The 17,324-nt window shown below is 31.8% G+C and overlaps 1 long non-coding RNA gene and 1 pseudogene across 1 annotated transcript; both read left to right on the top strand.

The window, feature by feature from the left end:
* Window positions 1–4,194, top strand: part of LOC105450376 — a 7,667-nt pseudogene extending 3,473 nt beyond the window's left edge.
* Window positions 4,195–6,148: 1,954 nt separating this feature from the next.
* LOC105450366 lies at window positions 6,149–7,987 on the top strand. The gene is made up of 3 exons (XR_974454.1): window positions 6,149–6,434; window positions 6,708–6,808; window positions 7,019–7,987. It is a non-coding gene; the product is annotated as an uncharacterized LOC105450366 (long non-coding RNA).
* Window positions 7,988–17,324: the final 9,337 nt, after the last annotated feature.

Below are 17,324 nucleotides of genomic sequence, written 5' to 3'. Positions count from 1 at the left end.
TTTTTTCTAAGCCGAATTGCATTTGTTTCCAAGCAGTACAATAAATAAAAATTCATAATTCTTTATAGCTCGATCAAGCAGAATTTGAGATTAAGCTCGCAAATGTAATTCTTAAAGTTATTAATCAATATAAAATATTTTCAAATTAGAGTTTTGCTAAAAAAATATTTTTGTCGGTCGATTCAGATTAACATTAATTGAATAATCGGATAAATATGTACGCAGATCTCGATGTCCAACGATAAACGACGCAACCTGACTACTCTACAATCCCATAACTGTGAAAGAATTACAATTATCTTATCCTACCATACAATGGTTGAAATACATTAATACTATTCTGGCACAACAAGCACAACTAAATGAGAACAATACAGTTATTGTACGTAATCCAGGGTATCTGAATGATTTCGAACGGCTGATTAATACGACGCCGAAACGGGTGCAGGCAAACTACGCGGGGTGGAGAGCAATTTATACAATGGTCACTTATCTTATACATTATACGCGCTATGTTCTCTTTGTCACCACACATTCGCGGACTTCAAACTTTTGCCTCCTCTCTCGTGTCGTGTGCTCCGGCGACTGCCCCGTCTTTTTCCCGCGCGCGACCGAAGTGGCGCTAATGTATCGCGAAATGAGCTCGCCCCGATGATCGATATTCGATCGATCACGCGCGATCCTACAATACGGCATCTGATGACATCTCGAAGTCATCGACACTAAAGTACTTAATAGGATTAAACGATAAGGACGAAACGAAATCGAGAAATTGCATGAATTTTATTTCCAATTCTAAAATAGTTTTTAGCGTTGAGTCGAATTAGAATTCAAATCAAAATGTAGAGTTTTTAGGATTTAATGAATTACAATTTAATTTATTAATGGATTAATATTTTTAATATTATTATGAGAAAGGATTTAAGAGTAAGTTTATATAATATTATAGGTTGAAGTTTTAATTAAAATGTGTACAAATTGCCTGTCATTTTCATGAATTTATAAGTGAAAGAAGTCGATGTACGTGCGAAAATATTATAAAGAGGAAAAAAACCGTATTTGAAATGTTCAATGACATTAAACAGGCGTTTACAAAAATCCTGAACAAGGTGAGAGAATAGATGAAAATTTTAATTTAAGATCATAAAAAAATTAAAGTCTTATCTTCGACATCCTTCTAATCTAGGATTTAAATCTTAAAAATAAGAATTTCTCTTTTTCTCATTCTTTTAGTATTTTTCTCTTTATGTGAAAATTACAATAAATTTAAATACGTAAAAGGCACGTAACGGAAGTGACATAACGCATGTAGCGCTATAACGTCCGGAGCAGCCACGAGGGCACATGCCCCATTCCTGCCGGAGCGCCAGTGCCGAATAGTCGTCTGAGAAACCGCTGCCGCGCGAAACCGTTGTACAGAACGATTCGATGAATCTAGCGTTAAACGAATAAGAATTTAAGTTTTTTTTGTAATTGTATCAACGAATTATAAGTTGTCTCTATGAGAAAAGCAAAATACCGAGCTACAATATATTTCGTACACCCAATCCCAGCCAAAATCCAACATTTTACAAGTTGAAGGAAAACAGTATTGGTATAAACTAGAAATAATTCAGTGAAAACACATATTTTTCTCCTAAATAGCACAGAGAATTAAAAAAGAAATTCATTCGTATATTTAATCGTATATCATCAATTTTGAATTCATTTTTATTATATACAAAAAGAATTCTTTTTGATCTGAAAATTAACTCAAAATTTATAACATACGACTGAATTCTTTTTTATCTCTTTGTGCTCCAGATAAAATCTGGAATATAAATTCATTAGATTATTTTTGCGAATTAAATAAGTGGCGTATACTTCAATAATAAAATCCATAAAATTATACCAGTTTCTCATTCTTTATAACATTTGTCACTATGTATCGAATCATTTTTTTATTTATCTTGAAGCAACCTTCTTTTTGAATCGCGGATCAGCTCGCCGGCGTGTCCAGGAGTCGAAAGTGGTTCAGGCGAGGGAAAGAGGGATTCCGGAAATGATGAGGCGTGTATTTCTCGGACTAATACAAACGTTAATTTATTATCTAAACGTAACTATTTACAGGTATATACAGGTCCGCGGTGAGTCGCGCCACGGGTGGCACGGACGGTGCGCAGCGCGTCGCAGCGTGTAACGCGGTCGGTGCGTGGTCGCGGCGCGATGACGGGGCGGCATGCGTTACCCTCGTGGTACGGTGGCAATCACCACGTGGTGGCTGCTGAGCGTTTCGTGGAAGGCCTTTTCGTCACGCACGGAATCCCTTTCGCGTCGGCTAGCGGGAGTCTTTGATCGGCGGGATCGATCTTCCCCCGGGAGGCGCAGGTCGGGACTCGAATCGGCGGCCAAGACACTTGGCTTCGGCCCTGAACACGGGGCCTGAGGTGCTGCCGACTCGACCGGGATGGGTTTTGGCCGGGTCGCCCGCCACGAACTCGTGGCTCAGGGAAAGACGCTTTACCCGAGGGCGAGAGCCGAGAAGGTGGTGATAGGATTTCGAGGTAGCCGTCGAGAACTTCTAGACCGAAGCCAAGACCCTTGACTTCAGGACTACCTCTAGGGAGCGGGTCTCGTCTGGTTGCCGGAACGGTCGGACGGCTCGTAGACGACAGGTCCCTTGGCGCTTTTTGCCCGGCTTTTTATACCCCCGGGTTGCCGGTTCTAGCGCGGTAGTGAGGGAGACGTGTAGCGCAGCGCTTCTGCGCTGTGTCTCCCGCACGATTGTTCAAACGCGTAACGTTTAAACCGTCTTGCGGCGTTTACATCATTATAACGGGCGCGTTCGCGCTGTTTCTTCGTCCGACGGCTGTTCGGTTGCGCGGCATCGGCGGTTTGTCGCCGGGACGATGCGGTTTCCCGGGGCGCATCGTTACAATCTCGTAGATTTACAAGCGGGTATTTTGCAAGGCATATGTTTCAACAATGAACGACCACGTTACATGAACTACGGCAGCATTGGACATATTATTGACCATGAGATTACCCACGGCTTTGATGTTGAAGGGAGTAACTTTAACAAAGAAGGCAATGTCGTGGATTGGTGGGAGCCACGAACGAAGAAGCGTTATTTCAAGAGGATAGAATGTATAATTGATCAATATGGCAATTATACCATAGAAGAAATCGGATTGAACGTAAAATTAAATCTTATATATTTATTTCTATATATTTATTAAATTTTTTACCTTGCTATGTGAAATTTCTTTTAAATTTTTGGTGCAAGAGAATCTAGATAATTATATCGACAAAATATAAAAAAACTGTAGTCATGTTATGAGTTATTTCGCAACTCAGACTTATTGGCTAGGTCTCTTAAAAGACATTTAAAATATTTTCTAACTATATTAATATAAAAATATTTTTTTAGATTGAAACTTTATCGTATTAATACATGTTATATTGTTATAGTTGGACGGGATTAAAACCCTCAATGAGAACATCGCAGACATTGGCGGCATAAAGGAAGTTTATTATGCGTACAAAGAATGGATTAAACAAAATAAGCCGGAGCAAAGATTGCCGGGGTTGTCGTACAGTCCAGAACAGATGTTCTGGATAAGTGCGGCCAATACTTGGTGCACCAAGTACCGGACGGAAGGATTGATAGAAGAGATGTCGGATATCCATAGCCTAGCTGAATTTCGCATCCGTGGACCATTGTCGAACATGGAGGAGTTCTCGCGCGATTTTAATTGCCCGGCCGGCTCAAGAATGAATCCCGAGAAAAAATGTATTTTGTGGTAGATCTCAGGTGTTTGTGAAATATGTCCGAGCGACACGGGCTAAGGCTATATTATAATCTTTACACCGGACACCGTTTTTAACCTTTATAGAAGTTGCAATTTTTCGTTTTTTGATGAACCGATTTTATTCTTGATGACATGTTACATTTACATTCAAATGCATATTTTCCTGTTTCGTAGGAGATAGGATAGCGCTTGGTTTCAAATTGCTTCATCATATTTTTAAAAGTTAAATACTCATGTAAGTCATGTATTCTTTTACACTAAAATTTCTGAATATCTGTATTATTGTTGTATATTTCTAATATTATTTACATTTACTAATATTTTAACTTACTAATTTACATTTACTAATATACAAGATTAATGAATAGTAAGTAATAAAAACGTCGATATCATATCAGCAAAATATAAAAATGCTTGTTCAGTCTTTACAATATCCTGTCACAGTGACAATTCCGCAAATAAAAAGAATATTTTAACACAATACGATTATATCTATTTCCTTAATTTAATGTTTCAAAACGTATAAATGCACTATAGATGTACGTCGCTTGAATCAAACGAAACTTACATTATTGCATACATTTAATAATTATATATAATAGATAATTATTATAATCTTAATATCTATATTTAATATACTCATATTAAAATGAATTTATGTATATACTATAATATTTTATTTAATTTTTAATGAAATTATTTAAGACACGAAAATGAAATAATCATTATACTTTATCAAATTATTTAAACAACAATAAGGTAAGTATGTACAATTGAAGATTAGAACTTAGAACTCTTGGAACGCTCGAATTAAATTATTTTTAACCGTTCTTGCGACATCATGTCATGACAGAATTTATAAACGACTATAATTTTGCGTTTATTATAATTCTCAAAATTGCTCGTTTATAATGTGCGTCAAATCGCCTAAATAAGTAATATGCAGTGCTTAAACTTAGAGTTTAAGAACAGCTCCGCTTCTTTTCTTCATGGTTTCTCATTGTACTATCAATTCTATTTTAACTGACGTGTATTTGAATCATTAAATTATTAAGTGGCACGTACGCGTCTCGATAATTTACTAATAATTTGATAATACGAAATATCTACTTTAAAAAATACTTTTAAGATATAATTAGAGAAAAACAGAGGGAGAAGAAAATGAATAAGGAAAATAATAAAGAAATTCAGTTTTTTCGCAAAAAAGTATTTTCAAATTAGTTTTTTAGAAGAGATTTTACAATGTATCGTGAAAATGTTTTTGAATATATTTTACGATATTGAGAATTGAAAAATAAAGATCCAAAAATGGTCTAAGATATTATTGTTTATACTTTTAAATCCTCTTTCTTTTAAACTGCAATATGATGAATGCACTGAATGCATTTTCCTCGAATTTTTATGGTAATTCATCTTGGTAAACTGATGAATGTTCTCGCGAGAAAGACGTGGGAATGTACATACGAGAGAGAGTGGGAGAGGGAGGGGAATAATGCAGTATATAGAAGAGGACGTTTATACATATACAAGCAGAAGCACGCGCACTACTTCCGTCTGATAGTAACAGATCTTTGGACCAGATATCTTATTGATATCGCGAAGAAATGAAAAAAATAATATAGCAATCACGAGAAACCCCCGCGGATAACATTCCAGAAACGACCGTGAATCTCTCGACTGACAGCGAATTAAAAATCGGAAAGGAAAGACGCAGAAAGAGTGGGTGGTTACGTGCTAATAAAAAAGATACATATCATCAAGGCGTAGAGTACACTGTAATCTAATCACGTTGACCAATAGCATGATGGAACCGGATAGCATGACAGTTGCAATTTTTTATCAGAAACAAGAATTGCCCAAAGTAATAGCGATCCTTTACAAGAATAATCAAACAAAATAAAACAGGCCAAACACATATTTTTCAAAGACAATGTAATTTTGATTGTCGATTCTTTCACTTTACGGGTTTTTTTATGAAGATTAGAACAAAATAAGTTAACTTAAAGAAAATGGCTTTTCAGACTTATATTTTGCTTCGTTAGAACTGCAATGCTTAAACGTAAACTTTAAGTAGGCCTGCTTAAACTCCTCTATTGGTATGGCTGTATCTATCTAATGGGATTGTCACGGGGTGACGACGACGGCGTCTCGGTGGCGGCGACGGTGTCTCGTTAAGGCTTTCACACATAAAATCCCGTAAAGCCGTAAGACGTAAGCATAAGAAAATCGACCAATCCCAATTGAGTGGAGGGGGTTACGGACAACCTAATACTCAATTGGGATTGGTCGATTTTTTTACGCTTACGTCTTACGGCCTTACGGGATTTTATGTGCGAAGGCCTTTAGCATACCTGTTTTAACAAGTTTGAGAGTTTTACTGCTGCGTACTGTCTGCCATATACGCTTATTTGTTGAGAAGCTGCGCCAGATTTCCGATAACGAACGCATACCTTTCTATTTACGTGTTTGATGCAGATGATTCGTCCAACCAGATTCTTTTGTTACCGTCGTGCACGACTTTTACTTTTGTTCTACGCAACAAGTGCGATATAAAGTTGGTATAAATACTCTTCGAAGATCTAGAATAGATCAGTTGCGTTTACATCGTACGACTTGCATAATCGACTTGCTTCCCAAGAAACGGTAAGTTTTAACATTTATCTAATTTTTTTAAATAACGACTGAGAATCTAAATTAATAGATAATAAACTATTTATATAAAACTATCTATTAATATTACATTAATAATAAAATATCTTTTGTTTCATTAATTTTGTCATTTGAGAAATAAATTTAATTAATAATTGAAATTAAAATGGCAATTTTTATAAAAGTATTATAATATTATATTATATTGCATGTGGGTATCGAAAATATTTTGTAGGTATATTATAAAAACTTATATAATAATTACAGAAAATATTGATAAAATGAAGTTCGTTATTTCCACTATTTTTGTTATTATTGCTATGGCTGTGATTGTTTCTGAAGGATGTATTTATACTACCAATGTCATTGTAAGTATTTATATTTTATGAAAGATAATCATTTTTCGTGTTTTAAAGACGAAGAAAACGATGTTAGAATTAAAAAAAATAATTTAATGTTCTGTTGTTCTGTGTGTTTAATGTTCTGTTTTCTATGTGTAATTCATATAATCTTATTAGAATAGAAGAAAATGTTTTACATCTGTGTGCAAGATCATAATCTCGCGCAATCTTTTTCAGTGCTCAAGAGAATTTGAATGTTGCCGTGGATTTGAATGCCAAAGTACAATTGTTGGTAGGCGTTGTATTCCACGTAATCAAGATTACGTTTACGCAAAACAATGGACGCGACTCGTAAACGATTATCAACTGCAATATAAACTAAGCCCAATTTTCCTGGGTATGGGAAAATACCGGAATATCACTAATTCGGAATACTAAAGAGGCTCCCCTTTGTATCTTATCTATATGTTACATTAACTTTTTTGTTCGTCTTCATTAGAAAATCGTTACAACGATCTTACAGTCGTTCAAGATATTTACTGTAACTCACGAAATAAATATAAATATATATCATTTTTATGCATATAAGAGCATATTTTTTTATTTATAATTTCTTGAAAATTAGATATAAATTTGTTTTATAAGACATCATATGTATATCGATCTCTATTTGCTAGAACGTATTTTTGCATATTTCTCTTATTAACTTGTAAAATAAGTTTGCCTATTGTTTGCATTTCACATTTTTTCCTAATTTAGAAATTTGCGATCAGTTTTTCTCAATATAATAATAAACAGGATGGTACCTAAAATTAATTAGTAATAATCAAAACAGATTTCGCGCCTGTAGCACATTTATTGTTCCGATTGATAAAGCAATTGATTAGAGATTAGATCAAAGATTTTCAAATACCGCGACGTACCGTTGCGCACCAAAATGCTTACCTTATAGCTTATTTGCTATTTTAAAATTTATGCATTTAGATATTTAATCACATTTTAATCATGTGTATTAAATGAATTGCTGATGTTTCAATTCTTATTCCAAAAATTCCGTTTTGATTGAGGTCCGTCTTATATAAGAAAAGTTCTCTAAGACATTCACACCCACTATGTTCATGCTATTAATGTTATATTATTATTAATGCGCTCGCGTACGGCAGTGTGGCTTGTAATATTTTAACAATAAAAATTATTACACATCAATACCCGTGTCGGTTCGATAGGCATTACTTCAATATTTGATTTGTTTTTAAAAATTTGCAAAAAATGACTACTTTGAATAAAAAATTCTGTAATTTTTTTATTTAAATTTGAAGCAAAAGAACCGTAGGATTTTTGAGTCGACCCTTTGAACTAACAAACGATCACAATAGTACAATAAGAATAGCCGAAAAAAGTTTTATTATTTAAAATATCGAAAATGGACATTTTTGAAAAATTATTAACTCATAATTTCATATCTAACAATAGGAAGCAAAATTTTATTATTTGAACGATATAATTGTATATATGTACAAGTAAGTTCATAATACATAGTATGTACTAGGGCTGTTACTTTTCACCTATTTCGAATATTCGAAGCTTCGAAGTTTCAAAAAATACATTCATGCAAATGATAAATTTACAAATATTTTAAATAAAAGAATTTATATATATATATGCTGAAGTGGGGAGTGTGCGTGCATGTGAGTGCGCGCGCGCGCACGCGTGTGTGTGTGTGTGTGTGTGTGCGTGTATGAGCATTTTTTTAAATTATGTAAAATGGCTTATTGCAAAAAATATTGTTAATATTGCGCGCCGTACATAATATAAAATCTAAAATTAATAAAATTAGTTTCTATATAACATCTACACGATTTCTTATTTTTTAAATTATTTTTTCTATAATTATTATATTGACTAATAAAAATGATTCAGAAATAAACGTTTAAAATTTTTATAATGTTTTTAATAAATATTTTTAAATGTTTACATTATTTACATATAAGCTGAAGAAATTATTATATTTTTAGATAAATATTAATTTTCTCTTTCTCTCTCTCTCTCTTTTGTCATTACATAATATGGATAACAAATTAAATTTTAAATGAATTTAAATAAGTAATTTATGTATTATTTGAATGATAAAGTAATCGGACTGCCCATATGTCCCATTAAGCTTTGCAAATTTTTCTAATTTTTTGCTAAGTCCAAAATAAAAAATTAGTGGTAAAACGACCTGCTGTTGATGCGCGGTATAGCTCGTCGGCATCAAAACGGGTGGCAGGGATCGCCAGCAGGTTCAGGAGAGAGAGTAGCGGAATGGTAACGAAATCGAACGAATTAGATATAATTTAAAAAAAAGATCAAATACAATTCCGAAAATAAAATAATAGTACATAGAATAATGATCCGTCGCAATATATATAAAAACCCGAAAATAATAATACATAAAATAATGATCCGGCGCAATACATAAAAACCAACGTGAATCGCGGGGCATTCCCCTATGCGGGTTACAGAGCCCGATAGGGGAGCGATAATAACTTAAAATACCGCGAAGAACTAGTTTCAATAATAAAAAGAAAAGTCCGCAATTACAATAAGTGTCGCTAATTCCGGTCGTATTTCCACGGCGTGTTTGTCCGAGACCCGGGCTGCGCGCGCGGGGCGCGGGGTGGTGCGCGACGCGAGCGATCGGTCTGCCGACGCGGTCACACGCTCGTGGCGTGTACGGACGTACTTGCCCGGTGCGCGCGTACGGCGTAGTAGGATGATTTGAGTTGAAATTTAAATACCTTCCCGAGGATGTCGGTTTTTGGAATATGTCAAAAATGATATTGCCACTCTCTCTAATCAGTTTGACATTTAAAAAACTAATACAATTGTTGTCTTCTGCCTCTATTGTGAATTGTAATCTTGGAATAATGGTGGAAGGAATAAATTCCGTCAAACTCAATAGATCGAGACAGAGGAATGGTTTCCGTCAGTATTGATATGTAAGAACATACAAAATTCTTTATCTTAATTCAATGGTTTTATATGTATGACTTAAACAAAATTTTTAGCATTTTATTTTATATAAAAAATTTTTTTTCCGACTTACCGTTTGGTATATTAACTTGTTGACTTGATTTATCATATTTGTTCTTCGTTTTTAAGCTCTTTTTACAAGTTTTATTCTGGGAATTTTAACTATTTATTCGGTGTTGTTTTATTCTGAAGATTGACGGATAATAATTTAATCTAATTTTTTCCTATGATCTCTTGTTCCCTAGAGACTACCATGTCAAAATTTTCTGTTCAAATACATGCGTTAAAATCATGGGTTACCACACATATTTGTGAGAAGACATCATAAAAATGAAAGGACTAAACCAGGATCCTCCATGTCTATACCATCTTGATGGTGTCCGTTGCGAATATTATTTATAATAAGATAGGAATATGATGTAAGTTATGTTTTTTATATAATGCGTTACCGCCTACCTCTCTGAAGATGACCACATATTAGGGTCGAAACGTCGAGGTTTTTGATATTGTTTTTTGTATTGTATTTTGTCGATCTATTCTTAATTTGTTGATGTCAAAATTATAATTGTTTTAAGCAAATTTCACCCTGTGTTTGGCTCTTTAACGCTTCTTCCTGATATTCGAATTGTTTATTCGTAAAAGCCTTATCTGAACTTTTTTAAGTTTTAAAAATATTTATTTTTCTCAGATTTCTTTGAAAAAAAAAAAATATAATCAAACATTTTATTTTTTAATCTCTTTCTAGTAAGTTTCGAATGGAATATTATTATAATTAAAATCATCAAATTTGAGGGTAATGTTATTGTTAGTCGGGAAGTGTGGACTCAGTGGTCATATTGGTCCACAGTCCACACCAATATCGTACAAAGAGTAATTTTTCTTTGATTATAAATAAAACGTTGTGACAAAAATAAACTAAATACAGTGTTGTAAAATATGAATACAGAATTACAATAACACAAACTGCTGAAATTAATAATCATATTTTGGTAATTAAATGACGCAATCGAGTCGCACCACTTGCACGCTCTACTATTGCTGTCTATTAAATTTGCCGTGTAATTATTTTTATTTATTATATTTACAAACAGCAAGTTGGCAATTTTGCATATAGATTCATGTTGGGTCTGATTACCTTCCTATAAAAATTATGTACATTTTTGTAACAATAATTACTTGGTTATGTACTTATTATTTTATCTTAATATTATTTCGGAATATAAAGAATTAATTGCCAATCATGCGATTTGTGCAGTGAAACCTTAAAATTATTTATTGTACTATACATGCTCTTGGGGGCTTCATTCATGCGTTAAAGTCAATCGATACTTCGAGTACGCGCTTCTCACCAATGCACACATCTAACGAAAGATGCTTGTTAAAGCGAAGCTTTAAAGCAAAGCTTTTAAAAGTATGTTGCGTCATTATTTCGCGAATTCGGGATGTGTGAAACATTTTATTCACGGCAAGTACTATATTATATATTAAATTAATAATCTTGTTTTAAATTAATGATTTAAATTAATAGAAATAATTTTAAATTAAAAGTATAAATATTTTCAAAAAGAAAAGAAACAGGTTTATTATTATATGGATTTAAAACAAAGTTCGGCAATCTCTCTTTCTATATCTCTTTTTTCTCTTTCTTTTTTGTATTATAAGATATATATTTTTAAAAGTATTATATATTTTGTCGAGTAATATTGTATAAAGTTAAAAATTAAATATGCAAGTTGCAAAATAAAAATAAACATCATTATATTAATTTAGCAATTGTGCTTTATTAATGTGAAATTCTGTGTAAAGAAATCGATCGATATTTTGAATGAAAGCCATTCGAGAGAAAGAGAGAGAGAGAGGGGGGGGGGAGAGATTTTGAAATAGAAACCTTTAAAGAGAGAATAACCTTTAAAGAGAGTGCACTTTCACCTTTAAAGTACAAAATGACATGTATTGCTGTTAATAATGCTCTTGTTACAATTAGATATTGATATGTAAGAAATGGCATACGTGCGCGCGCCTATCAAAATAAAATTGTATCATCATATATGCAAAGAGGAAAAAATTATGTGATTGATTCGGAGCTGGAAAAGTGTTATTATATACACGTATATAGTAAATAAATATATAGAACATATAGATATTCTAACACATATAAATACAAATAATGTTTATATAATAATTTTATGTAAATTCTATGTAAAGTAGCAAGCAATAGTAGTTTTACTGTATATGTCGCATGTTAGTTTAATTAACTTTTAAAACATAAATTTACAAATTGTGCTGGTTTATACATTATCACTTTTACAATAATTAAATACATTTTCAACTTTGATAATGAAAATTGTGTGTTAAAGATTGTAATTTAGAATAGTATATCTTTAATAAAACTGTATTTGTATGTACATATTATACTTATATATGCATATTTTTTACTTTTTTCTGTAATTAATGATTATCAACGATTAAATATACTTTATTATTAAACGAAACATATGTAGGGGAGACCGGGGCTGATACAGTTTTTTAAATGATTTTTTCACATGTAATTAATAAATGAAATAAATACTGCAAAGATATTTTTCAGTAGCCACACCTTCAACAACATAGAAATTATTTTTATAATTTAATAATATAATTAAAATTTTGTTGTATTAATTGGAAAATGTAAAGTGATGCAATTTGTAACAACTGGCCCGGCAGGATCAATTGTTATAATTACTGGAATCAGTTGTTACACATCCAGATTTCAAAATATAACGCATTTAATTGAAGGAAATAAAAAAATTGTGCATAACATAACTTTATTTATAATTTTAAAATAAAATATACACATTAATGTAACATTAATAATATAAATATAAATGTTTATCAGTCTTTTTCTTACATAAATCACAGCTCACTAAGGAAAGACTACAGAAATCTAACATTATTTTAAATTTGTTTCGGTTGAAAATAAAAATAAACCTGTAACAACATACCCCGTCACTAGTCTTGACTTACCATATTTACACATTTTAATTAATTGTTGCTTAAGCAAAAAATATATTTTAAGATGTTTATGTAACTGTAAGTTATTACTTATAAAGTAAAGATTCTAAAAAAATAGTTGGAACTATAATGTAATAAGCAGATTTATAAATATAACATTTATTATATCACTGATTTATTTTACTTTTGGCACAAAAACTGAAATTATTTTTTATTTCTGAAAATATGTTATTTAGTCCAAAATATCTTATTGCAGCATGACTGCAATGTTTTTGCGAAAATACTACATTTTTTATATAATATTACCATTTGTTATTTTGCAGCAATTTTGAATGTACCAACGTGCCCCACGTATCAACCAGCCTCCTCTATATTATTTATTAGTATCTCCCCCCCGGCCTCCTCTATATTATTTATTAGTATCTCTTTGAGAAGGAGGAAATAGAAAAGAATAAGTTGCAAGATGAAAGAATGTTAATAAAGTGTGTTAATTTAAGAAAAAAAAATTAGGATAGTAAGGTGAAATTTATATGAGAATACCGGAAGTTTGTTTGGTACAAGAATTTTTAAAGTGCATAACACAATATATGGATGACTGTAGTGTAATTTTAATGTGACATATTAAGGTAATTATTAGAGTGATAGGGACGTAAGACTGTGATAAATAGGTTATAGAATAAGAAAAAGAATACATGTAGTAATTAAGTTAATTAATTTAGGTGTTAGTGTTTGTAAATACTCATTAACTATGTAAGGTGAATGGATATAGATAAGTAATTATATGTAAATCAAGCTTTTGGCAAATAAGCTGAAATAATAACCTATCTTATTTTATTTTGTAATATCTCTTTATTTAAGTTCAACAATAAATAGTTTTGTTTAACTAAAAAATAATTATAATTTTGTACAATGTAGAAACATCACTTGTTATAATTATATAATTTTATATAGATAAGTATTTGACAAAGTTTATATAAAATACTAAAATTTGGATTTTTCACAAGTTGCGTAATAACAAAATAGAATTCTATCCAAAAAAAGCATGTTAAGTCGAACTCGAAATGTATTGTTGTTCTCGAAGATATTGTTGACTTTTTTCCGCGACACTTATTGCAGGTTCTCTCGCTGTGCTAACTTCGTGAGCGGCTATCATTGCATTGACTTTTGTCAATTGTATGTTTTGAGGTTGATGTATAATCATAGTAAAAAGTAAAAGTGCAGTTAAATAGCGCGCGCGAAGCACGCGTCTGTAGTGCTAGTTTATATAAAAAATCCAATAATACATAAAACAAAAGTATATGTAAAATGATATACTTAGTGTATAAGTATATAATTATAAATTGATAGAATAAATGCCTTAAGAGCCGACGCAGTTCGAGTGGCGTAAATATTCCTTTATTAAATCCGTAGACGTTTCGACTCTTGGATTGAGTCCTCTTCAGTACATGTATTTTCTTGTCAACATATTTGAATTCCAAAGTCAATCCGCTTCCTCATTCTTGGTTATTTTTGTCAAACCATCAAATTGTCAAGAGTATGAGTCATTGCTGTAAATAAATTTCAATACCGTGTATGTCTTGTACCACGTCAGAACACTATGTCGAAAGATGAAATAATTAGCTATAAACCGTCTAATGGTTAAATTCTGAAAACTGCACTTAAAACGTACCACATATGTGATTTCTTAATAATTAAAATTGCTAAGTTGTATATAATAAATTACGATTTACACAGTATTGACGAAGGAAGGAGCGTATATATTGCAGAATTTGCATTCAGAATTTAACCATTAGACGGTTTATAGCTAATTATTTCATCTTTCGACATAGTGTTCTGACATGGTACAAGACATACACGGTATTGAAATTTATTTACAGCAACGACTCATACTCTTGACAATTTGATGGTTTGACAAAAATAACCAAGAATGAGGGAGCGGATTGACTTTGGAATTTAAATATGTTGACATGAAAATACATGTACTGAAGAGGACTCAATCCAAGTCGAAACGTCTACGGATTTAATAAAGGAATATTTACGCCACTCGAACTGCGTCGGCTCTTAAGGCATTTATTCTATCAATTAATTTATTATATCAGAGCCTTATATTATTACTTATATAATTATAGTCGAATTTAAAAACATAAATACAAATTAGAAAGCGTCAGTTAATATATATAGCAGTTTTTTATAATACTGTTTGAAATTTAGTAATATTATTTAACATTTTTGTAAGATTAGCAAAAATAAGCTTTTGATAAAATAAGCCTCAAAATCTGTAAAAGTAAGAAAGAGAAATATAGTACAACAATTTTTAGGACTACAAATATGTAAAATAATCTAATATTAACAATAATATATCTAGTATATTTAAACTATACAATGCAAAAGAAAATTGTAAAGTAATTTTACATTTGTAGAATTTGTTTTCAGCTGATTTTATATTGAAACAAGTCACAAACATATGAATTATGAATTCTCATCTCTTTGTTTATCTAAACAGATCATGTTTTTATAATTATTAATAAAGTGCAACGTTTAGTTTTTTAAAATAAATGGTGTTTTTTTAGGAAACTTATGTTAGTATCATAGGATTTTTTTATATAAAGTATATAAATAATAATATAAATTAATAATATAAACATTTTCTCGAGATATCTATACTTTTTCATTGACTTACGTTATATAAATGATAATTGCTTATAGAACAAACTCCTTGGATTGAATTTGTAATGCAAATGATTTTGCAATGATTCCTAAGATGAATTTTACAAAGATTCTTATCTTAGGAATTATTATAAAAACATTTGCCTTACAAATTTAATCCGGTAGTTCGTTTTCTAAGTAATTATTATCATTTATACACTGCAAGTCAATAAAAAAGTACAGATATCTCAAGAATTTGTTGATTGATGCATGACGCATGATTCAAATTATACATATGATTGTATACTGTTGTGTCAATGCCGCTAAACCTTTACTAAGATTTAGCGGCATTATTATCTAATTAATTCATCGAGAAAAAAGTTGTTGATTTAACTAAATGATTAATACTTTACATAGCACATTAAATATATAAGTTCAAGTTTATCATGGAATATAGAATTTCTTTGGAACACAAGAAAAATTTTGTAAATTATGTTACAGACAATTATTTAATATTAAATAATAAAATAAAGGCTATAATTCAAGCCAGATCGTAGTACTTATACATATTAAGAAAATTGATAAATTTACATTTCGGCCTACATTAGGCCATCTTCAGTGTAACGATATTTTGCAAGTCTTTAGTTATCGCAATTTTGTGTAGTCCGTTATAAACTAGGTACCTGTTAACGTACTTTCCTTCAAAATTTTTTCAACATGGAGATAATATTCTGGCGCTGTATATGTATTTACATAATATAAATTCTAATTAACATAAATTCTAGTTCTATAATACAATTTTACATAAGGTAACTGTTATGTGTATCGGTGGGATGGGTTAAGGTCACACGCGTGGTTTCGCTTGAAAATTGTTTATTTTTATGATTTGTACACTGACTCAAAGTTCACTGTAGAATATTGCGACAACGCCTAGGGGCACGAGTACCCTGAGTCGCACTATAGAATATTGCGACAATGCCTAGGGGTAAACGAATTTACCCCGGGTCGCACTGATTGTAAGTTGTTAATATATATTTTGTATATCGCGACACGGGGTACGAATACCCTGAGTCGGGCTAGGACAATGCCTAGGGGCGAACGTATTCGCCCTGAGTCCTAGTATTATATGATTTTAGAATCGTATTTTGAGTCGCGTCGTATAGACTGACTTGTATCGTATTCGTTGATCGACTGTGTTTGCATCGATCCCGAGACCCCTTTTATAGGGAGTCGAAGTGGATTCGACTTCCTGTTAGTCCCGGGAGGGAGGAGATGAATTTCGTCGTAGACGACCGGATAACCTAACAAACAGATCGATATTTCTTTCTTTTTGAATGCATATTTGCGTTGCGCTTACTAGCGATAATGAAAAAGACTCGTCTAATACGCATATTTGTGTCGCCTACTAGTGACGATAATAGAGACACGTCATCCGGTTTCGTGTACGATAGATGATTTACAACTAACAGATGTTTTATACATAACAGTAACCGGACTCAATATGAGCCTATACGTAAAGTGGCCAACTTCCTATTTGTGAGTAATCATGTGGCAAATTCCTTAGATAGCAGTAATAGAGCGTGCACGTGGTCCGTGCGACTCGATTGCAATAGATTATACAAAGTCTGTTTTCTATGGTCTACAGGAATATCTTTTGAGGCATCATATATAAAAAAGATATTAAAAGATACATACAATACGTATATATCAGGGATCGGTAAAATAACTGATACAACTTATTTAAAATAACAAATACAAAATAGATACCAGAAACTTATTTAAAATGAAAGATCGCAGGGGTCAATAAAAAACTGATACGACTTATTTAAAATGAAAAATATAAAATAGATTTCAAAAATATAGATCGGAAGAGCACACGTCTGAACTCCAG

This window comes from Wasmannia auropunctata, unplaced genomic scaffold (assembly GCF_000956235.1).
Source record: "Wasmannia auropunctata unplaced genomic scaffold, wasmannia.A_1.0 LD336062.1, whole genome shotgun sequence".
NCBI classification, from domain to species: Eukaryota; Metazoa; Arthropoda; class Insecta; order Hymenoptera; family Formicidae; genus Wasmannia; species Wasmannia auropunctata.
Note: the sequence above shows the minus strand (reverse complement) of the source record. Positions and strands in the feature narration are given on the sequence as shown.